Genomic DNA, 22,917 nt, shown 5'->3' on the forward strand with positions numbered 1-22,917 from the left:
TTCCGTAATTGAATTAGGAATTGGGGCATGGTTTACAGAAGAGATGCAGTGAGGAATGCAAGAGCGGTTTCCTGACTACGTCTCTCCTACAGATTATGTGGACAGCAGATCCCCTGAGTTTTTATCCTTTTCAGATCCTTCAAGTACCAATCTGAGATCAGGGCCCAAACAATCAAATTTCTATGCCCACAGTTAGGCAAGCAAGGACCAGATCCAAATTCTTTTGAAATGAGGTGGAGTCTTTCCCCCCGACTTTCTTACGAGTAGTATCCGGCCCTCCAGCTGTATTTAGGAACCTGTATAAGTGACCTGGTTTTCAGAAGTATTACAACAGGCTGCTTTGAAGTTTTACTGAGCCATCAACAGGGAACCTTGTAAAATTGAATTCTCTTAGCTGTGGGTGTGCTTTAATCCTCAGTGGGTCCCAATGCAGCTTCGAACGTCACCAAATGAAGACACAGTGATAAAACAGGAGACATGACCAAGACTTACCCCAAGAGAATGGCGGGTGGATTCCTGATTGCAATGGCTACTTACACTCGGACGGCCTGTTTAGTACTTGGCTGATTTCAGACGGGCATTTTAGTGTCTTTCACATTTCATAGCTGCTAGAACGCCAAGATCTATTAATATTGTACAACCCGGGAGAGTTAGGATTTAAAAGCGCCTAGAATGAACGGGAGATGAAAGCAGATCAGGGCATCGTCTGCCTGTGTGCCAACAGCTCACACCAATATCTGCACGCCTCCTTCCGTGCTGTCCTTCAGGTGCAGGATAACCTCTGCTATTTCATCTGGGTGTCTTCTGAAGAACCTCTCTGCTGTGATGCCTGTAAAAACAAAAGGTTAACAATGGCTTGAGAGGCGGATGGAAGTAGCTATAGCGTTATACGCTTAGAATGGTTCAGAGAGATTTGTAAATACTGTATTTTTCTGCATACAACATAACACTTCCCCCCCCCAAATCAGCTGTTGGAAATTGGAGTGCGCCTTATGGGTGAGAAATGCAAGAAGAGCAGTTTCCACTGCTTACCAGGCAAAAGCAACAGTCCACAGACAGCAGAGTAATGAGCAGGACTGGATCCCTCGGTGCTGCTACTCGGGTAGCTTTGACAAGGAAACATCTTCTTTTCTTCATTCTGCCTTTTAAAAACAAGGTGTGCATTTTATTCCAGGACATGTCATATGCAAGGAGATACAGCATATAAAAGGGGATGCGTTTGATCGATCTCCCCATTCCCCAGGTCGTTTGTATTCATAAACGGTCAGCACTTTGAAATAGGGAGCTGCGTCTCCAGAGGTGTTGCTACAGCACGCAGCACAGCTGGGGGGCAAGGCTGAACACTTGCAGCATCGATCTCCATGAGTTTTCCTAACTATGCTTCTGCTCTTTCTAAGTTACAAGGCATTTTCCTCCTTCAAGAGCCTGGGATTTATATGCTGAGTGACATATGCTAAAGTAGGGCAGGAGAGGAGGGGAGAGTGCTGCCACCTTGACATCTTTTCGATTCTGAGCTGTGTGAGGAGCTGAAATGGCATAGTTTAGAGCAGCCCCTGGGGAGCTGCTGGTATGTAGACAGCCTCTGCATGGCCATTGCTGGGCTGCGCAGCAGCTGGAAACCCCTGTAGTGCTAACACACTAGGTACACCCTGTCCTGTGTTTATTCCCATCCTCTGTGCCTGAGATCTTCAGTTGTATCCCACTCCCACACTAAGGAAATGCTTCTTCAAGTGTTATATCACCTCCTGGTCCCTCTATATTCTCCAGGAAGACACCGAGATCCAGGTCTACAATGCAGTCATCACCCCCACTCTCCTCAAAGGATGTTAAACATGGTTGACCTACCTCTGTCATCTTAAGAGCCTGGAGAAATAGCACTGACAATGTCTCCAGAAAATGATCCACATCAAATAGGAAGATCGCCGCATAAGCACCAGCTTCCTGGATGAAGCCAACATTACCAGTACTGAGTTGGCAATCCTCAAGCACCAACTTTGCCGGACCAGACACTGTGTGTGGATGCTTGACTTTCAAAACAAGTGCTCTACTCCCAGCTTAGCTGCAGCCTGAGATCTCATAGTGGCTAGGGGAAATGCTACAAGGACACGAGGACACAATCCATTGGCTGGGGAATTGGCTCTGTGGTAGGACCCAGAGGGTGGTGGTTGATGGAAGTTAATCGCTGTGGTGCCCAGTGACCAGTGGGGTCCCTCAAGGCTCTGTTCTAGGTCCTGTATTATTTAACATCCTCATGAGTGATGTAGACATCGGTATCAGAAGCGGGCTGGCCAAGTTTGCCAACAACACCAAACTCTGGAGTAAAGAAATCTAAACCTGAAGACTGATCCAGGCTGACCTGGACAGGCTCAGCAAATGGGCAGATGAGAACCTGATGGTGTTCAACACCAAAAAATGCTAGGGTCTCCACCTTGGGAGGAAAAACCTGCAGCATCCTTATAGGCTCGGCAGTGCTACGCTGGCTAGCACTACAGAAGAAAGAGACTTGGGGGTCATAGTTTCATAGTTTCTAGGGTCAGAAGGGACCTGAGCAGATCATCTAGTCCGACCCCCTGCCATGGCAGGAAAGAGTACTGGGGTCAAACGACCCCAGCAAGGTGTTCATCCAGCCTCCTCTTAAACACCCCCAGGGTAGGAGCCAGCACCACTTCTCTTGGAAGCTGGTTCCAGGTCCTAGCCGCCCTGACCGTGAAGTCGCGCCTCCTGATATGTAACCTAAACCTACCTTCTGCCAGCTTGTGACGGTTATTTCTAGTCACTCCCGGTAGTGCTCGGGGGAACAGGGACTCCCCCAATGCCTGCTGGTCCCCCCTGACTAGTTTATAACAGGCCACAAGATCCCCCCTCAGCCTTCTCTTGAGGAGGCTGAACAGGTTCAGGTCCTGTAGCCTCTCCTCATAGGGCCTGCCCTGCTGCCCCCTGAGCATGCGAGTGGCCTCCTCTGGACCCTCTCCATGCTGTCCACGTCCCTCCTGAAGTGTGGCGCCCAGAACTGGACGCAGTCCTCCAGCTGCGGCCTGACCAGTGCCGCATCGAGGGGGAGGATCACCTCCTTGGACCTGCTCGAGATGCATCTGTGGATGCACGACAAGGTGCGGTTGGCCTTCCTGACTGCATCCCCACACTGCCGGCCCATGTTCATCTTGGAGTCAATGATGACCCCCAGATCCCTCTCTGCCTCCGTGCTGACAAGAGGGGAGTTCCCCAACCTGTAGGTATGCTGCCGGTTGTTCGTCCCGAGGTGCAGCACCTTGCACTTGTCTGTGTTGAAACCCATCCTATTCTCGTCTGCCCACCCTTGTAACCTGTCATCATTGACCACAAGATAAACATGAGCCTGCAATGCGATACTGCTAGCCCACCCACCCTGTGAGGGGGGCTTGCGGGGACTTTGCAAAGCATCCTGGGATGAAGGGGGATTGTGAGTTAACTTGAATCTGGGACAGAAGTTCAATAAACGGATTTAACGTAAATCAGTTAAGTCTGATACTACATCCATCCAGGTTTATCTTAAAACAGTTTCAGCCATTTTGAAAGTGGTTTATGTGCACTGAACTTCTGTTGTGTTACAGATTTGAGCCTGTTTCTGATCACTTATACCAGTTTATACCAGTTTATGTGTAATTTCTGTCCCTAGCCCTGATGTTTGATTACTGTATGCTTGGGAAACCAGGACTTTCGGTTCATTCTTTATAAATGAACAGCGCAGCATTAACAATAGAGCTGATTCCAGCATCCAACCACTGCAGATGGGCAATAATAACCCACAAGAAGTTAACCACACAAAAAAATAACAATAAAGGCTCTCTTAAGTAATACCAATTAGGGTTGATCTGGGAGGGATAACACTGAACAATTCTTTGAACATTTCTTCATCTTAATTTTGAAAATGGATCAAAACCCCGGCCATTTTCACTGCTAATTAGCTGGTGGCAAAATCGGGGAGCCTGAATCAATAGCTTTGTCTATGGATTCTTTCTTGACTGCTGAAGTACCTAGGGAAGAGTGTCTTGAGAATGGATTTGAAGGTAGATTATTGCTTATCCAGTTCCCCCAGAGCTGCGAAACTTGGCTGGCAGCCTCATGCAAGCGCTTCAGAGTCTGAATGAGCATCCAAATGTGTGTATTTCTTTTTTTTTTTTAAATCTAAACCAACCCAGCCAGTCATTTGAGGTTCAACCAGGCATTTAGACTATACTTAGCACCAAAGTGCTTTCAGTCGGTTGGACTGAATGTCCTAACATCTCTTTTTAGGAAAAAGGTTTTATGTAACGGGGTGGAAAATATGTCATTGTTATGGTCTAAGGGAGTTGGAAATTTGCAAAAGGGGAAGAAAAAGTGTCACAGGCTTTCTGTGCTTCAGTTATGTCTTTATTTATAAGCACACAAGGATGGATGTGCTAAGCAACTGCAGCTCCTGCTCAGTGAAGGCAATGGGAGCTGTGGGTGCTTAGCGCTGTACAGGATCCAGCCAAAAGCAAAAGGTTTCCAAAGCTGACCTTAAAAAGGAGCTGTGTTTGCGTATTCTGACACAGAGCAGCGCAGCTTTTCCTGGGGAAAGGAAGATCTTATACTGAAGCTGCTCAACTCAGCTGAGCAAGGGGCTGTTCCTGGCTCTGCCACAGCTCCCCCGCACGGCCTGGGGTGAATCACTTAACCAGTGAGCTGCACGCTCTGCCTGCTCTGTCTGTGCAAACTCTTTGGGCAGGGTCTGTGCCGTCTCCAGTGTCTGCACATCAGCAAGTGCACAGGTGTCCTCGTCTCAGAGGCAGCTTCCAGGCATTGCAGGAGTACAAGCAACAAGTGAGATGGCAGCTTCCATCCCATGGCGGGTTTTCCATAAGGCGGGGCAAGCAGGTCTTAGATCCCTGTCTCTGTTACAGCTGACACCGAGGGCCAGAGAGTTTTAGGGCCAGATTCTGCACCTCTGAAGTCAGTAGGATTTTTGCCACTGGCTTTAAAGGCTGCCAGGTCCCCACTGGGCCTTAGGGGTCTTCAGAAGTACTGATGGACTGATTCAGCAACCCCTTAGCCAGCACGCTGCTTGCTTCCGGGGCAGTGCCGGCCAGCTGCAGACCCATTCGAAACGGACTCTTTAGGCAGCTTTTCTGGGTCTCAGCGCCGTGGTCTGTGCCAGCATCAGCCAGCAGGGACTTGGAAATGAACCTGTCCCAAAGCGAGAGAAACAGCTTTGCAGAGTGTCGGTTTGCAGGGCTCAGATTTCTCCCAAGGTGACTTTAGAAAGAGGAGTCTCTTGCCTTCCCCTGGACCCTCTCCTCATCCCTGATCTCCACTCGGTAAGAAGTAGCCGGGGGAGGTGGGCACAGTAGAAGAGAGAAATTGTTTGCCTGGGGTGGGGGGTATTATCTGCAGCTTTTGCTGTCACCCAATGGCTCCCACAGTCAGCACCATGGTTTCCTTCCAGCTAAGGAGGGCTGGGTCGTACGTTTGGCGCGCTCAAATGTCTGGGGGCTGCGCAAGGCTATTGTACTCTGAGCACATCTGCCAGCCGCCCAGCTCTGCAGTCAGCCAGCGAGTACATCTTGTTTGTGTTTTGCTGCGAGCGCGCTCTCCGCGGGTTATGTCAGAGGTGAGGAATGCGGGCCGCCCTCTGCCATGAGATCAGGCTCACATCTTTAGGCTGAACATTTTACCGTATTTTCTGGAAAGCACAATGCACCTTTCAGTGACACGGGGGGTTGGAGAAAGACACGTTCCTGTCCCCTGCTCCAGTGCGTCCGATAAGCTGAGTGGAACAAGGATTATTCCTAAAAGCAAGGAGAGGAGACATGCTGATGCATAAATAAGAAGGAAAAAAAATAAGAAGGAAAGAAAAGCAACTCAAGGCAGTCACACATAAGCCCCAGGAGCTTGGAAAAGGCATGCAGTGAAATGATGGGGTGCATCAGCTGGAGGCATCAATGCCCCGACACCCACTTCTAGCAAACCCACCCAGGCTCCAGTACAAAGACTTGGTCATCCTGGAGCTAGGAGGGACGGGAAAGCATGGTAACCCATCAGGAGCCTGGGGGCAAGTTAAGACAGTGTCCTTGCTTCATCTCCAGGGGAGCGTTGGGTGAAGCTGGGACGGCGCCCAGAGCCCTGGGTGGGGTGTGCCTAAGTGCTGCAGCCCGCTAATTGCTCCTCTCCAGGTTTGTTTAATGCAGACAGCCAAACTTTGCACTTAACTCGAATGAAAGGACTGGCAAAGAGCTCGATGCATAAGTCATTTTGCTTCAGGCTGGCTGCCACCAGCTGATACAGGCTGGCAGCCTTGCTCCTTTCCCCCGCTTACTCACTTCAGATGTGACTGATGCCGGCCTCTCAGCTCTCCCCTCTCCGGCCTGGGGCCTGGGGCAGCGGGGAGGTAGCAGCCAGGGCTGTAGAGATCTCCCTGCTTCCTTTATCACTGGGCCGGCCGGGATCTTCCCTCATTCAGTCACTCCCTCGCCATACAACCAGCAGCAAGGTTATCTGAAGTTGAGCTCCACTTCTTGGGATGGTCGAAGGCCCTGAGAAGCTGAGAATGGCGTGGCTGGGCCCGGCCGTCTCGCACGGGCCCGCATTGAAGCCACCGTGATGCAAATGTGCCCTTGCGTTTTACGTATTGTTGGTCCACTCTGTAAAGTGCTGGGCATTTTGGTATGTCGGGGCAGGGAATTAGCCACCCCAACCTCCCCACGTGCCCCTGTGATCCCTTCCCCCGGCCCGATCTGTTGCTGTGCTCCCTGCCCTGTCTGCTGCCGGGCTGCCTGTGCCCTCCTCAGACCGCTGCGTGCCACACATGCAGGCTGCCTGTGCCACTCGTGCCACTCATGCTGGATGCGGGGCACCCCTGGGTTGGGATATGGACAGGGGAAGGGCCCGCAGGGTTTTTCCCAGGCTGCTTGGGAACACTTTTGCATTACAATCGCTACCGTATTTACTTGAATAGAAGTTGCTCCTCCATATAAGATGACCCACCGATAATTAGATTCTCTATTTGGAAAATGTAGGCACTTGTTCTAATTTTCCAGGTATAGCACCTAAGTTTCGGGGGGCTCCCTCACACTGCTACAGTAAGGAAAGCAGAGAGGCTGGGGTGGGTCAGGTGATCCTCTTTCCCTCTGTCCCACCCCTGCTTCCCCCTTTCTGCAGCCTTCCTGCCCCCCAGGTCCCCACAGCCTCTGCCCCTTCCCCTCATTCCCTCCAGTCTCTGCTTCTTCCCACTCTCTTCCCCCTCCCCTCCCCTGACTCTCAGATGTTGCTTAAGCCCCGTCTGGGCGCGCGGCACTTGAAGTTCAGCTCTTGCCCGGCCACGCAGCAGTGCCAGTGGTGCCGACTGGCCAGGCAGGACAGGGGTTTCCACGTGCTTCATGCCCAGGAGAGACCCCAGCCCCAGGCAGAGCCACGCTGTGCTTGACAGGAAGGGGAAGGGGAAGGGGAAGGGGATGCAAAAGCTGCAGAGGAGAAAGTGAAGGGGAAGGGGGCCAGGAGCCTGCTGTGGGTCTCACTCTGGCCCTGACTTTGGCTCAGGGCCAGTGTTGGCAGCAGCCGCCTGCTCCCCACTCTGTGTTGTAATGTGATAGAGCCAGTCTGTGGGTAGATCAGCATCACGGGGGAAATGTTGGGACTGATCATAGAAGTACAGACCCATGGAAATGAGGGTGGGAAGGGACCCCAGGAGATCACATCCAGTCCAACCCCCTGCCCAAAGCAGGACCAGCCCCAGCGAGGTGAAAAACCAGGTTTTGAAAACGGAGAATTCTGAAATGTTCGGGTCTCGCTGCGTGCCAGAGGGAGGGCAAAGGTGGACGTCCCTGGGTAGTTTGCAAAATGGAGCCGCCGTTCTCTGCAAAAGGAACCAGGAGAAAGGAAATCTGAGGAATGAACTGGGCCGGGCTGAAGTAATAGAGGAACCAACCAATTTCAGAAGGACCCTTGTCCTCAAACCCAGTTCGTCAACTTTTTGTTGCTCTCACTCATTGCATCGTGGCCATATCTAGGGTCTGATTCTGCTCTCAGGCTCCTTTTGGCCTTGCACGTTTAAAAGTACCCCAAATGGCAGATGCCTGTGTCACCACTGGTCCCAGGGTGGGACTAAACAGCTCAGGCAAGGCTCCTTAAATCACCAGGTATGCTTTGGGAAGGAAGCATAATGAATAGTCTTGGAGAAATACATTCAAATTGAACAAAAATATGACTGAGTTAATTTTTTTATGCTCCTCCTTCACATTTGGGGGATAGAAGCCAAAACTATACAGCAGCCTTAATCACTTTGGGAGAGAAATATTCCAGGAAGGCTGAACCTGGGATCTGTTGCTCTTCCCCAGATGGCATCACAGTCTCTGAGTAAAACTAATTGGCCGGGGCCATTTGTTTCCAATCGGCAACATTTTCTGAATCCCAAACGAACACGGTGAGACACACATAGACGGCTCTTAGCTGCATCCATCGTAAGGCCGTTCTTCCGTAGTGTGACAGCGCAAGCTCCAGCCTGACAGATCCAAGACTCCTGTGCAGTAATCTCCCTGCCTCTGACCCGCGCGAGCGTAAGGAAAGGCCAGTTTCATTAAATGGCGCTCCGCAGACAGATGGGCTGTACCTGCCAAAGCGGATGCTGTAGCTTCTTCGCTTCCTAATTGTCACTTTTCTTATGGCTGCTTAGAGCGAATACGGTCCCCGTGGAAGGAGCCGTGTGTTAGCTGTCAGGGGCAGGACTGAAAAGGGCAGAAGGAAGCAGCAAGAAGAATGGGTTGAAAGGCTTCACATGTAGGGGCCTGATTCTGGCTTAAAGTGATGGGAAATCAGCAGAGGCTCCACTGGGCTCAATTAAGTTTCATTGGTAAAGAACGGACCCGATATCAGCACCAGTCCCCAGATCTGCAAGGGGAGTAGGTCCTGGCTATCTTATTCTAGCTAGGTGATCAGATGGCCCCTTCATGCTGACACCCAGAGGATGTAATCATTTATGCTCACAACCCTCTCGTGGGATTTATCTTGTTTTTCAGACAGAGACATGAGCAGGCAGATTCTGTTCTACTTGTCGGGCTCCTAAAAGCGATCGTTTTCCACCCTGCTCGAGTCCTTTCTGTGTCTTAAGATTAAGAGGTTGATGTGTTATAAAAGCAGATGCATTAATATTTTATTCAGGGACTCCAGCAGGTGGAATAGGATCATACCTAGACATCTGAGTCCACTTAGGTGCCTAATAGGTGGTACAGGATGCAGCCCAACGTGGCACGCTGAAAGTCACGCAGGAAGCAGAGTAAGCAACTGAACCCACATCCTTAACTCTGAGATATCTTTCAGTAGAGCTAAGACTTATTTTTATTAAAGCTCCTTCACTAATAGTCTTAGTATTCACCTTGGCAGTGGTAGACATGCCCAGTCTGGTTTCATTGAGGACTTGGGAGATCACAGGAATGTTGCCTGTGGACTCTAATATCTTCCTTTGCCAGAAATATCTGAACTAAGCATTGGAGTTTAATGAGTGCTGTAACTAAAAATCCTGCCTTTGATTAATAGCTCAATCTTCACCATCCTGGTTCTAAAGATAGCACCATTTCAGTATCTGTCTACTCACCAGAGTCGTTCCAGCCTAGCCTGGATCTCCATTTCTAATGGGGAAAAAACAAGAACATGGAGACAAAACAGATAGTATAAAATAATAGATATGTAAAACATATGTAGAATACAAAGGCAAAAATAGGGGAAAACCCAAATTTGTTTTTTCCCCATTGGGAGGTTGTTTCTAAAGAATTGCTGGATTAAAAGACAACACGGTCCCATTCATTCAGATCTCCAGATGATACAATATACATAAATGCAAAATTTGCATTAAAATCATGTTCATCTTGAATTAAATTTAACTCAGCTTTACTTTCTTTTCCTGCAGGCTATGGACAGGCTGCTACAGATATCACATCCCTTTGAGAGTACTTGCCCAATTCTTTTAATATTTTCACCTCAATTTCTTCTGCAGGCTCCAAACCCTCATTGTATTATTTATTGCTGCCTCTGTAGCCTAGGAGATAAATGAACGTGGTCATGATTTATGGACTCTCCTTGTAGAACATTTTGTTCTGATTGTTTGATTTCGGTGTGAACAAACTCCCAATAATTAAAGATGAGCTCAGGCTACAGAACTCAATACTGGATTTCAAATAGCCCAAATGCAAGGAGCATCCGGATCAGGTATTTTTGGTTCACCCCATTGGAAGGATGGGATCCATTAGCAAAACCCGGGTGCAAAGTCTGAATAAACTGAAAGTAAAAACAATGAGGCCCACATATAGTAGTTTCATAGTTGTTAGGGGCTGGAAGAGACCTTACTGATCATAAGGTCCAGCCAAGTATTAAGTCTAATTGCTAATAAAATCACAGAATCAACTTGGCAAAAAGACCCCAGGTCTTATTATTATTTCCCATTGCTCATCTACAGCGTGGTCTAAACCCAGATGTTACTGCTAATATTTTTTTATCACTCCTGCTACTGATGGTAACTACAGAGGGAGCTGCGGAGTAGCCAAGATACCAGCTTGGACGTACCTTGAACAAGACTGAATGGCAGACTTCTTAAACTTGCCTGTTTCAGATCTTCTGCTATCACCCCTACCAAATCATGTCACTGCTGTTCATCTTCCCAGCCTGCAAAAGAAGAGTAAAGATGCTTGCCTACTTTGTACGGCACCTCAACACCGAGTGATGGGAAGCACGACACAAAGGCCAAGCACTTACCTTTAGTGCAGTGCTAATCTGTGCAAGCACTAAGAAACTGCACTGGCAGGATCCCCTATGGAAAAGGCAATGATTCCTGTTGTGTTTGACAGCTGAAGAGTCCAGAGTAATACCAGCTTGCACCCAGCCCCTAGCACGCAGGGTGCGTGCGGGTGTCTGCTGCATACTATGACTGAGACATGACGTGGGAGCTGTCCGTCTCAGCAGCTGAACCAAAAAGGAAGCCATTGACTGGCCAAGGTAGCAAGGATAGCACTGTTGTATAGCTACAGAGATGACCCACTGCTCCTTCAGAGACTCCCCTGCGTATCTATGTTGCAGACTAAGAGCCGATATGGGCCAGTGCAGGGCGCACCCAACACAGAGGCAGACTGCGCAGAGTACTGCTCACACCCGCATGCTGGCTGGTACCCTGCAATGGCAGGGATCTGTGGCAGCAAACTGAGCTCCCTGGCTTCAAACCTCAGCTCTTTCTGAGAGCCCATATACTGGGAGTTGAGGGCCCCACCATGGCTCCTGGCTGGCCATGGAGCGGGACGTTTCTATCCACCCTCTACTCCATGAGTATCGAGGCAAAGATCATCCAACATCGACTTCACTGGGCCAGCCATGTCAGCCGGATGTCTGACTCTAGACTCCCGAAGCAAGTTTTATTCTCCCAGCTGAGCCAAGGGTGTATGCTCAAGAGGATGGCAGAGAAAGCACTTCAGGGATGTCCTCAAGGCCAACGTAAAAAAATGCAACATCCATGTCAACTCGTGGGAAACTATCACCCCAAATGGAGGAAGAATCTGCTACAGGGATCTCAGTACTTTGACACCTCACAATAACAACAAGAGATGGAAAAGTGAGAGCGGCAAGAACAGAGCATCGCGGATCGAATCGAGAATCCAGCGCCACCCACCCCACATGCAAACACATGTCCGAGCTGCAGTAGAGTCTGTCGATCCCAGACAGGTCTCATCAGCCACCGTCAGACATACAAATAAGACAGTGATGGGAGACAATCAGCCTCGACTGCAAGGGATTGCCGACGAAGACTCGGCCACAGAAATGGACTTTGTTTCTCTACAAGCTCCTCATTGCTGAGGGGAGAGAAAAGGGAGGGCATTAGAGCAGCAATTGCTGCAGCAGCTTTGCTTCCTGGGAAGTTCTGAATTGCACCAAATCCAGGACAGGAAAAGGAATATATTCAAGTCCTTCCTCCCAGAAAGGGCTGACTTACAATGAATAATGAAGTGGCTGTCACATACATCTACTCAGCGACCTGGCTCGCTGCAAGAGAACAGAAGCACGACAGGTACATACATACACAGCCTGTGCGAAGGTTAACAACATTTTCCCTTTCAAACCCTTTGTATAAAAGTGACCGGGAATGTCCCTTCAAAGACAGCTGAGCATCAGCCGACCCTTGAACATGACGAGCATCTCACGCTCCCCAGAGGAAAACAAAAGGAAAGCCCCTGAACTTCAGAAGTGCCAAGAGGATGAGCAATGGCACAGGGTTTGGTCCAGGAAGAACAGGCTGAGCCACGTTAGGGTATTTCCATTCACCCTGGCACCTTCTCGAAGGCAGAACAGGTAACTTAAGCTCCTCCATGGATGTCCCACCCTCACGCCATGTCTCTGCAGTTGAAAGTCAGTCTTACAGCACTTGAAGGGCAGCATCCTCCACCCAGCGGCCCACTGTACTGTGGCCCCTCCAGTTCTGAATCAGCTTCGGTCTATCACGCTCATCATGGAGGAGAATTTCACCTTAGGAGAAAGTATCTGTAGAGACACTGACATTTAAAGTCCAGACATTTCTGGAGCTGTAGAGCTCTCTTCTACTAACCCTGTGCCTACAGGCAGTATCAGAGGTGCCGTCTGACACACAGCCACACGCCGCCCTCCCAGGAATGAGCATGAAGGGCTCAAGCATTGATTTTCTTGCAGCGCTCTGGGAAGATGCCAGATTGTCAGATGAGGAGACTGCAGTTGTCTCACTCTTTGCAAAGTAATTTGAATAACCACAGGTTTTGTGCAGGCTTTTCCCACTCCACTTTCCTAAGGTGCATCAGTGTGGCCAGACTGACCTCTTGCCCAGAAATGCAACCAGCCACCTGAGGCCTCCCACAGGCTCACAGACCACGGGGGAGCCTGAGCTCTTGCTCTGCCGCGGGCTTGTGACCAGTGCTGATACACTGAGTTAGAAGTGCTCCTTCTCAAAGGGTAGAGGGTAGTTTAGTCTTCGTTCCAGCTGGTCTTGGGCTTCTTCACAGAAGAAGTTGGTGGCATTTGCGGCACAGAAAACTATTTGCTATGAGGTTCTAGCTCATTTCATCCAGGCCACCAAAGAGCTAGTTAGATATTAACAGCCTTCAATCACTATTAACCTAGACCAGATTCATCCCAGGACCTTGGAAGTACAGTCTACCCGCTCTGGTCCTCTAAGGCAGCCTTTGCCCTGTGAAGGACGTGTAGTGGCTGGGTTCTCCTTGACTGCAGGTTGAAAGGTGGGAGATAGCAAAGAGAAATGAGGAACACAGCCCATGATAAAGGAATGATAATATCAACTTGGCTTTTACGTATTTGGTGCTTGGTGAGATAGACATGGACACAACATGTCACAACCGTATGAGATACCGTGTTTTAAAAGCATTGTGCAGGACCTGGGCAGGGAGGGAAAGCTGCTATAGAACCAGGGCAAGTTAATGGACTTCTCTGCAAGATGCGATGGTCTAACATACACTGGAGGCAATTAAAAGATTACTCTAAGCCCCTAATGCTCAAATTAAGTGGGATCCATGTAGGAAGGCCATACGAACAGCTTCTCGGTGAAGAACACCAGAGCGCACAGTCAAAAGGCCATGGCATCCTTTCAGGCTACTAGTGGAGGTTTGCCGGGCTGGGAAGGTAGAGCTCAAAAGAAATAAAAAGGGCCTTGATCCCTGCAGTAATGTTGAGTTGTGGGAGAGGGCTCAGGTATTGTCAGGGAGGTCCAACAGGAGGAAAGCGGGCACGTGGACAGGCTCTGTAAATGAGTTCGTCTTCCAGGGTCCCCAGGGAGAAGCTTTGGTCTATCACACTCATCGTGGAGGAGAATTTCACCTTAGGAGAAAGTATCTGTAGAGACAGCTGGTTAGGTGCTCAGGAAGCAGACATGCATGTTGCCCATTTTACTGTTTTTAAGATCTGTTTCCTATGAAAGGCTTTTGTTCTAAGTAAATGATGCTTTGCTCACAGAAGGCTATTTGATCCCTGGTTACCCCATTATTGCTCTGTAGGGAACAGGACTGAAAGGTGTGTGCCTAAATCAAGCCTGCTGGAGCAGTCACTGATGAACAGCAGAGACCATGTCATGCAAGAGGATCACAGGAGTCTACCTACAGTTCAAGTGACAGGCAGAGATGCCCAAAGGCTGAGAGATGCTGAGACCAGAAGTGGGAGTGGGCGCAGCTGTTCTAGTGACTGTGACCCCTATGGCCTGAGCCTACCACAGCACTTTACAAAAGTGGGTTTTAGTGGTCAGGAGTTAGCCTGCACCTCTGCATCAGCAAAGGAAGCTGGGTAAGCTGAGCTACCATATGCATAAATCCTGCCTTTCTCAGTTACCCTGGGGTGGCCATCTGCTGCTGGTCCCCACTGAGGAGGTGCTTTATTGTGCCCTAGTTAAAAAAATGTGTCTCAGTGAAAGCCTTGCAATTAAAAGTCAACTCAGAGTCATCGCAGAGCACCCGAGCCTAGCGTCATTAATACCGGAATGTAAGTTTTAAATTTTTTTTAATATGCTCTGCAAGGCACCCATAAAAGACCCTTAATCAATATGCATTTGAATTCCTTGCATTAGGGCTTGCAAAATTTAAATTCATTACAGTGGAAGGGTTTGGAAACCAGCCAGCTTCTCTGCAGTATTAGACAAAGTTCTTGCGTGGTCAAAAAACGAAAATGGCAGCGGGAACCTGGATAGCCCCAGGAAGCAGGCTCAGGACACAGGGCCTGTCCTCTGTAGGTCATTGGTTTCAGGTCAGCGGTGGCCAATGGCATTTGGTTTCTTTCGTGACCTAGGCTGGAATGAATTCTTGGTGACCCTAAAGAACAGGTCTCAGGATCACGGTAGCTGATACATTCTCCTGTTTGTAAAACTCTTTAAGATCCTTGTTTTGTAAAAGCAGCTGGCACCTTTAGTAGCTGCCTCTGACAGTGGAGATATTTATTGGCCTCCTTGGCTGTGGGAGTACTAATTGACCCTCTTTTTGGCAGGGAAAACAGAGGGTCAGGCTGGAATGAGCCCCGAAGAGAGACCCACCCTTTCAGTTCACATGTCACTTTGAACACAGTAGGAAGGGAGACCAATTTAAGTTGGTCTAATAAAAGATATCAGATTCACCCGAAGAACCTCATCTGCCTAGGAAGGGAGAGGCAGAGATTCAAGGTCATCCCATGCACCATTAACGCACCCATGCTCCGCATATTGCATAGTCATTAGTTAACCTGCATTTCTGCATAGGCGCAGGTAGCAGCGGATGCATCTACATGAGATGTTTACTGTGCAGTTGCCTAATTAACTGTGCAGTAAATGTCTCAGCGTCTACACGTGTGCCCCTATCTGAGCACACAAAACTACTAAATCCGCAGCAGAGTAGGACTTGTATGTACAAGTCCTAACCTGCTGTAGAGTTTTTTCATGCAAGCAGCACATGATGCTGACCGGCTGGCTTGGGCAGGAGGGTGCTTCCATGCAAGGGCTGCTTGCCAGATAGGCCCGTGCTAAAGCACCCTCGTGCCCCAGCCAGCCCCTCTGCAGCACGCTGAGCCTGGGCGGAGCAGCCCCAGGTGGCAGGCTGACCCCCCAGGCTCCCTGCAGGCCAGGGCTGCTGCAACCCAGCTCAATGTGCTGTGGTTCGGGCACACGTACAAATGCACTCTTGGGAGCTTCCCAGGAGCAATAAATGGCAGAGCAATAAGCTCCTCAGTTTATTGCTGCCAAAAAAGCAGGGCGATTTACTGACTCGCCCTGGCGGCAACCAGATCAAGTGAGACCCGTTGGCTCCCAGAGTCTCTCCAAGAGAGGTGGAGTCTGCCGGGGGGCAGGAGGGAGAGGCGGTCCCTGTCCAAAAAGGCATGGAAGTACGTGAGTTGTGCTGTTGAAGTTAAACACATGCTTAAGTGTTCTTCTGGATCAGCACCAAGGGGCACAGAAAAGACATTTCCTGCAAGGAGAAACCCTAGGAAATGCCAAGCTGAAGAGGAAGCTTAGGGTGAGGTGTCTGCTTCCTAGCTGAGTACAAATAAAGGCCGGTGCCAGAAAGGGGGTAAGCTTGGATCCTCTCCAGCGTGCGCTGCATTAGCAGCAGGATGGGAATGCTGTCCAGTATAAGGCAGCGCAGGGTCCTCTACATAGGCATAAGAAAACACATGCAGCATAATAGTTTTGACAAGAGACTTTGTAACCATGGCTTTCTTAACCGGCAGATGGTCCCTGAAGCCTGTTGGGGCTTCCATGCTCCCAATCAACCTCTGGATAGCAGGTCTCTTGCTCAGCTTGTGAGCTCTTTGGTGACTGTCAATTTGTTCCGCCTTGGCGCCATGCCTAGCACAAAGTGACCATGATCCCTGATCCCTGATGGGTGCTCTTAGATATTACCTCAATAGGAATACAAGTAAATGCTAATACAGCTTATGATGAATCTGAAACTGCCCCACCGGCTGCAGGATTGAATAAGGATGTTTTTCTGTAGCCGTTCCACAATAAGAGGAGTTTGTTCTTACCCCGCTGATCTTTTTAGGGCCTTCCTCTCCATGCATAGCTCCAGTACCTGTCTTCATTACTACTATATATAGATAGATAGATAGATAGATAGATAGAGAGATAGATATAGATAGATCTAGATAGATAGATAGATCTCTCTATATATATTTGTATTACTGTAGCATCTAGGAGCCTTAGTCCTGTCTCAGTTCTAGGTGCTGTTCATAGCAATCTCTGCCTCAAAGACCTTACAGCAATCCCTAAGCCTCTGAGTGCTGAAAGCTGTAGCAGAAGTAGGGCAAGGGACAGATCAGTCTGCATAGGTCTTGCTTCAATACTTTTTCTCATGGCATCCACTCTGCCACTGTGAGAGACAGGAGACTGGGTTGGATGGACCCTGTGACTTCGCGCAACAGGGCAGTTCTTACATTATTAAGAAACAACAGTTAGCACAAGCAGGCAGGTGGGTGAGTAAAAAGAAACAATGCAAAAACACTGCATGTATTATACAAGTATAAGCATAGCCAAGTGTCTTCTTCCGGAGTCGGCAAACAGACAGCATCAAATCCCCTCCCGCTGCTCAGAGCTTTCCTAAGCACCGCAAAGGGACACTGGGGCATTTCTTTCTAGTCGCATTGCTGAAAACGAGACCAGAGTCGTGCTCACTTCACTCACGACGGTGCTGCTTGACAAAGCTCCGGATAGCAACAGAGGCAGGGGTGGTGCCTGTCCGCAGACGCAGACAGCCCCACGGCGCTGAGTTCTCACTTGCCTTGTTGCATGTTCGGAAATTAACCTTTGCAATCTTTAAGGCTAGAAAAGCTATTAAAAGAAAAAAATCAGAGCTAGCTTGCTGCATACATAGTGACGGGGAGCCCAACTGAGGGGGTCCATTTGAGAAAGCATCCAAAAAAGTGCAGACCTTTACCAGCTGCTCATCTGAACTATCGTCCCATGTCAGCTGGGGTGCTAGAAATCACAAGGGAGCAGGGTGCCTCCTAGAGTTTCTAGCAACTCCCCTTTTCAGGCTGTTTTCTGCTTCTGAGGCCAGCCTGTAAAATGTGGGAATTCAGCATCTTTTCTAATCCCAAGAGTCAGTTCCTATTTTATCCAGACTGGCATGTTCCCGACCCTGTACCAAGCTCGCGCCTGTGCAGGGCCTGGGATCCCTCTGCAACCCAAGAGGCAGGTACCACCTCCCACATCTCCTGGCTCACAGAGATCAAGACCCAGCACTTCTCCAGCCCCTCACGCCCCTATTCCTATATCCATGTCCCTGCTGGTACCATCCAGACTGGTCCCCACGAAGCCCTGCTTCTCCCTGCTTGCTATCCCCATCACACCCTCTCCTTCCTGCCAGAGCCTCCTCGGTGACAGTATGCAGAAATCTGCCGGAGGCTCCCACGTGCCTTATTTTGCAGATCTTCAGGGATGCCAGGTAACCCCCAGCGGTGAACAGGGCTGGGTGCGTGGGTGGATAGATCTAACCCTCAGGACCTTTCTCCCACGCCACGAACACTGAGTCCTGTCATCACATGCCCTGTATTCAATCCCATTCTCCAAATCAACCTCTGGAGAGCAGGTATCTCCTGGCCTCCTGCCTGCTTTTCTTCTGCCCACTGCGCCGTAGCCCACAAGGCAGGCATCTCAACCCTAGCATGGCGTATCTGCGTCCCAAGCAGCACGCTTGTTTGTGTCTTGTTTTAAACACAGCTCATCCTTGAAAGGCAACGCCAGTAAAAGGCGAGCAAAGGCCCCCTCTGCAATGAAAAGAAAAGCAGAAAAAGAAAGAAAAAAAGAGACCCGTGCCTTCGGGAAAGGTAGCGAGAGAGACAGAGAAACCTCCCGGGAACATCTCGTCCACTTCGGCTGTAAAAGGACTGTTTGCTTTTGCAAGTGCCCCTCCTGTGAGGCACCCCAGCACGGAAACACTGGCCCACGCCGGGCCTTGCAGAAAAACAGCAGGAATGTGGAAAAGTGAAGAGGCCCCATTTCGGGGGAGGGGAGGGGAGGACGGCGTGTCTGCGAAAAAGGACAAATAGGTGGGAAGAGAAGGAGACAGCCTGCCATCTACCGGGGTCCGCAGGCCACTGCATGGCAGTGGTTATATAACCCGGGGGGGGGGGTGGAATAAAAACAGCCAAAGCCTGTTTTGAATGCAAATCAAGCCTGAACCTTGAAACACAAAGGCATCTGCTTGCATTCTGGAGAGTTTCGAGTGATTTCCTCTCCTTCTTTTCCCTGCTGTCGAGCAGCAGGATCCAGTGATACCAGCTGCGCTCCCCGAGCGGCTGGGCCAGAGCCTGCGCGCTCAGAAATGGGCTGAGCCGCTCCAGCGCAAATGTATTGCAAAAACACCAGTAGCAAGAAGTTAAGTCAAACCACAGGCTGTGTGTTTTGCGCCTGCTTTTTTTCTCTCCTTCCATCTTGTCTTTGCCTCTCCTCCTGCCTCTGATTTGTCCAGAGGACTTCGGTCCTTCTGCTGCTCTTTCACACGCAATTCCCCCTCCCTTCCTTTGCAAAGCACCTTCTCCCTCCCCTTGTTGCATCCTACCTTTCCTTTGCCCCGCTTTGAATGGTCGGCCGCTTGTTTAACCTCCCACGGTAGTTGGCCTCCTGCCTCCTTTTCTTCTGTCCACTACGAGCCAGACTCTGTTCCACATATTCGGTGTATTTGGGCACCTAGGTGGGATTGTGTGCCGCCCTGCTGCAGTTGGGTGGGCCCTCTTCCGCCTCCTTGCTTTTTTGTGACAGCTCCCCCATGTCATCATTTAGGTGGGGCTGAATGGAGGATAGGGGCAGATGCACTGAATGGGGATAGTGAGGTCAGGTAAATTCATCTGGGGGGACAGAATCACCGGGGAAGATAGCGGGTTAAATCATAGCCCTGGGGAAATCAATGCCAAAACTTCAGTTCATTTCCATGGGACAGGTTCTCCTCCCAGAATCAGGTGCAGGAGGAAAAGTGGGGCAAGCTCGCCATTGCTGGAGGAAAATGGTAGTCCCATGGCTAGCAAATGAAGCGGGAAAGAAGCTCTCTGAAGTTGCAGATAGGTGTGGGAGTAGGTCTATGTGGACAGACTTTCCCCTCACCGTTATGTTGAGGGATTGGGAGAAAATGCACTTGAGGTTTTACAGAGAAATAGCTCTTGGGGGATAGGAGTTGGGTAAGGGATGCAGTTAGTAGAGAGAGAAAGCTGCCAGCATCACAGGGAGACCTCTAGGACTTTAAATACACATTCAAATTTCTGGGCAACCCACGTGAACTCCAGATCTGAGCTTATAGGTGGGGAGTGGAAGGAGCCGAGGTCCTCTTCATTTGTCCCTACGCTGCATGCTACCACCAAACACCTCATGGCATTATAGGAAACTCATTTACCTGGGAGTTTCTGCATGTCCTATTGAACACCCAGAGGATAACATAACATCCTAGGAAGGAGAAGAAGGCTGGGGTGAGGAGGACAGCACCTCCAAGGAGGAGGAGAGGAAATGGCAGGAATATAAATAAAATCTCTGGTGTAAGCCTCTGTCCTTACAGGGTCACCTCTGTATGCACAGGAGGCCAGTATCTTGTATCTGACCCTGGCCAGCAGATGACCCTGAAGGTGGTCTAACACAGGGGTGGCCAACATGAAGCACGTGTGTCATGCGGCATGGCTATCCTCTATGTGGCACATGGCAGATTGGGGATGGGGCAGGCACAGTGGCAGATGGGGCAGAAAGTGGAGCAGAGGATCAGGCAGGGAGCAGAAAGAGGAACACAGCTCTTGGGCTAGGGACAGAAGTTACACATAAACTGGTTTTAGGGATCGGAAACTGGTTTAAACCTGTAACAGAACAGGACCTCAGTGCACGTAAACCAGTTTCAAAATGGCTGAAACTCATTTAAGATAAACCTCATTGAATGTAGTATCAGACTTAACTGATTTGGGTTAAACTGGTTTATGAAACTTCTGTCCCAGACCCCTTCCTGGTTCAAAGTAAATCACAGTCCCCCAGCATCCCAGCATGCTTTGCAGCTCTGGGTTGGGCTGGGCTGGGCTGTTTTTTCCAGAGAGTAGGAAGGCCCTGCCCCTCTGCTTCTTATCTTGAGCAGTGAGGGCTGGTTGACAAGGGGCGGCAGGCCCATTTAGGGATGCAGCCCAGTCTGCAAGCAGCGGGGACTGTCCCCCCAGACAAATCCCAGCTAGGGTCTGGGGCCAGAGAGGGGGGGTTAAACACCCTTTCCCCTGCTCAAACTTACTGCTGGCTATAACTGTGGACTACAAAGCCCAGAGGCACCTGGAAACAGGAAAAGGAAATGATGAGCAATCCTGCAGAGTCCTGCTGCTGTGATTGTGGACTGCAAATCCCAGGCACCTTGGGGACAGCAGGAAGAGGAAGTGAACACATAGCTCATGCTGGATACTCCCAGAGAGTCATACTCTAGCATCCCCCAGCTTCAGGTCTGGGCCGCTGCAGGCATCGGGCTGCATTTGCTGAATCAAAGGTAAATGCCTGTTCACTTCTGTTTCAGTTGAATGTGTGCTGTTTAGAGTAACCTGCAAAGACTGAATCGGTTCAGCCTTGGACTTTCTGTACTTAGCCTTGCAGGGGAAGGGAATCAGAACAGGGGAGGGTGCAGGGATAACTTGTGGCATGTCTGCCAAAAAGATTGGCCCCCAATGGTCTAACACATCCTGCAAGAGGTACTTACAGAACAGCCTGTCCTGAATGCTTCTTCCTAACCCCCATAAGTGAGAAACTGGGTGATCTGCCCTGAAGCATGAGGGTTTGTATCCCTCCCAAAGGTACTGTTGTTCTATTTAAAATATTTTTATTAAAAGGATGATGATGACAATTATAAAGGTAGTATTGCAAAAGGTCAGGATAATAAAAAATCTCTTCCTCTTTAGCACGGGGAATGGTTTCTTTCCATGGATCATCCAGGCAACTTTCACCTAACAAGTATCCTGCCCTTGGTGTGGCCCAAGGTGTTGGCAGCCCCCTCAGTCTCTCCTGATCTCTGTCTGTGGCACAGTGTAGTTTTTGAGACTTTTATCTCTCTGTTTTAAAGGTTTTGAACTTGTTATAGGGGGCCAGAAGGTGCTGTGGTGTGTGGGTGGCAGCTGGCATGGATGTTCTTGTGGGCCCTTCTGGACTGAACGTCTATTACATTCATGACTGGCTGAGTCAAGGGAAGCTGGACTTGCTGGCCTGGCTGGTCCTTTCCAGTGCTGTTTCTAGATCTGGATGTGGAGAGTACCTGTATGAATGCAGAATGCATTTTTTTTTAAGATTTGAGCTAAGCTCCTGACCTCAGTGGTATCCCATAGTAATGCATGCCACAGGCTAATGCAGGGTTGGACAAAATATGGCCCACAGGCTGGATTCGGCCTGCCAGGCTATTCTATCCAGCCCACAGGTCCCTGCAAAAATTTAGAAAACAAATTATTATCTGCCTCTGGCTGCCAGTCAAAGATTACAAGGCACCAGCGGCAGCAGGACCCAGGGGGAGCCAGCAGCAGGACCCAGCAGGAACAGCAGCAAGGCCTGTCCAGCCCCCCCACTCCCACAGCCCCCAACCAGAAGTTTCTGTGTAACAGAGGCTTCTGGCCTGGGACCCTGTGGCTGTTCCCTCTCCTTCCCTCCCTTCATCTGAGAGGGAAACTCAGATAAAAATGGGCAGAGGGAGGGGGAAGGATCGCCGGCACAGCAAGAGCCAGCCTGGCCAATCCGGCACTATGCAGTTCCCAGGCACATGGCTGGGACTGCACCGTGCAGCAGGAGCCAGATAGGAACTGTCGGGGGTGGGCTGGCTCCTGCTGCATCCCGCAGTCCCAGACTTGCAGTTGGGAACCACGTGCTGCCAGAGTGGCAGGTAGGTGGGGAGGAAGTGGTGGCAGCGGACAGGAAGGAAGGGAAGTGGCAGGGAAAGGGCAGTGGCAGTGAGTGGGAGCGCAGGGACCATGCTGGTGCCCCAGGGCCAGGGCTGGCGGGGGCCGGGGCAGGATGACAGGAGCATGGAGCCCAGGCTGGCAGGGGCTCTATGGAGCTGGGCTGGCTCTGCCCTTCTCCCTGCTGGTGACCCAGTCATGTGAAGTCCTGGGGCTCACTGAGACTGCGCACCACTGAGTGCCCCTGAGCCCCCGAGGGGTCCCACACACGCACTCCACCATACACATGTACGCCCCCCCACACTACCATACACATGCACTCAACCCAGCCACCCTTCCCCTCCATGCACCACAACCCCCACAGCCACACTCCTCTCCACAAGCGCCAAACTCATCCACACTCCCCAAACCCATCCACCCCCCCCACAAACGCAATACCCACACCTACCCACAGCAACCCACAATCCCTGTACCCATCCACCCATATCCTCCCCACCCCCCACAATATACAAAAGACTTGATTTTAAGCTGTTATGCAGTCACCTCTATGTACACTACACAAACACAGAAATC

The 22,917-nt window shown here is 50.2% G+C and overlaps 1 long non-coding RNA gene across 3 annotated transcripts; it reads right to left on the minus strand.

Annotated features, from left to right (window-relative positions):
• Nucleotides 1–4,277: 4,277 nt before the first annotated feature.
• Nucleotides 4,278–21,587, minus strand: LOC149865124 (uncharacterized). 3 transcript variants are annotated; one of them, XR_016442387.1, is made up of 5 exons: nucleotides 19,023–21,587; nucleotides 9,966–10,647; nucleotides 9,584–9,617; nucleotides 6,318–7,849; nucleotides 4,278–5,786 (listed from the first exon to the last, which is right to left on the minus strand). It is a non-coding gene; the product is annotated as an uncharacterized LOC149865124 (long non-coding RNA). The 3 variants fall into 3 exon arrangements; XR_016442388.1 differs by lacking the exon at nucleotides 19,023–21,587 and adding an exon at nucleotides 16,489–16,513 and having other exon boundaries at nucleotides 4,280–5,786; nucleotides 10,549–10,647; XR_016442386.1 differs by having other exon boundaries at nucleotides 4,281–5,786; nucleotides 10,549–10,647.
• Nucleotides 21,588–22,917: the final 1,330 nt, after the last annotated feature.

Source organism: Crocodylus siamensis, chromosome 5 (assembly GCF_052110815.1).
Source record: "Crocodylus siamensis isolate JL-2025a chromosome 5, ASM5211081v1, whole genome shotgun sequence".
Lineage (NCBI taxonomy): Eukaryota > Metazoa > Chordata > Crocodylia > Crocodylidae > Crocodylus > Crocodylus siamensis.